The sequence below is a fragment of the Crocuta crocuta genome, unplaced genomic scaffold (genome assembly GCF_008692635.1).
Source record: "Crocuta crocuta isolate KB4526 unplaced genomic scaffold, BGI_CrCroc_1.0 scaffold89, whole genome shotgun sequence".
NCBI classification, from domain to species: domain Eukaryota; kingdom Metazoa; phylum Chordata; class Mammalia; order Carnivora; family Hyaenidae; genus Crocuta; species Crocuta crocuta.
This window is the reverse complement of record NW_027551559.1, coordinates 10568097-10569092: the sequence shown is the minus strand read 5'-3', so window position 1 is coordinate 10569092 and position 996 is coordinate 10568097. Positions and strand designations below refer to the sequence as shown.

At 63.1% G+C, this 996-nt stretch overlaps 1 long non-coding RNA gene across 1 annotated transcript in view; it reads left to right on the top strand.

The window, feature by feature from the left end:
- The window catches only part of LOC144219457 (uncharacterized), an 11380-nt gene that overhangs the window by 9749 nt on the left and 635 nt on the right, over positions 1-996 (top strand). The window lies entirely within an intron of this gene.

Here is a 996-nt window from a genome sequence, read left to right as displayed (position 1 = left end):
CCTCCACCCGCCAGGAGCCCGCTCGGCCAGGCCTCCCCCAGCCCCCCCAGGTCCCGAGTTTTCACGCGCACCCTGGGGGGGTGTGTAGGGGGTTCCCAGGGCCGCGCCCGCCCTCCTGTGCCACGTGTCTCCTGGGGTCACGGTGAGGGCCAGAGAAGGCCGGAGAAAAGGGGGGCCCGCACGTCGTATCTCTCAAAGCCACTGCCCTCCCCGGGGCTCGGTGCCAGAANGCCTCGAGGGGGCTCTGGGACCAACCGGCCTCGCAGCGGCGACGCAAATACATATTTTGCAAAAAATGAAAAAAAAAAAACAAACCACCACCGAGTCGCGCGAACCCACAAGTCAGACGTGCCCGGCTTTAAGCGGCGGGGCCGTGACGTCAGCCACGCGGCGCAGCTCGGCTGGNCAACGGGCTGTGACAAATGGATTTCATCCGCGGAGTCAATACCGCCCCCACGAATGCCGTTTCTCCTTAGTCACCGAGGAGGGGAAGCACTTTTAATTAGAAATTAATTAATGAGCACCTGCTCCTGCCCGCCCCACTGTAATCATTAGTCTCAATTACAAATGAGACACGTGAAGGGACACACGAGTGCGTCTGCACCGAGATGTAATCAACAGTTAAAATTAGCCGGGCCGCGCGCCCCGACCGCTGTGTCACCGGCCACCTGCTCCGCCCCCCGCGGGTTCGAACCCGGCTCCGGGGCGGGGTTCCGGAACCAGATGCGGCTGCCAGTGTCCGCGGCCGAAGCACGGACGACACGCTCCCAGTGTGCGGGGCCTGGGGCCTTCCCCGGAGCCGCCCCCTCCAGGCCTCGGAGGCCCAACTGNCAACTCCTTTCAGTTTCCCGGGCTTCCGCGGAGGCTTTTCTGAACGTCCTCCCACTTTCCATTATTTATTGTTTACAAACAGCCCGCTCTCTCCTGGTAACGAGGTTTGGGTGAGGGAGGGGCGGAGCGGAGAGTGGCCGCGGGCTCGGGGAGGATGCGTTCGGC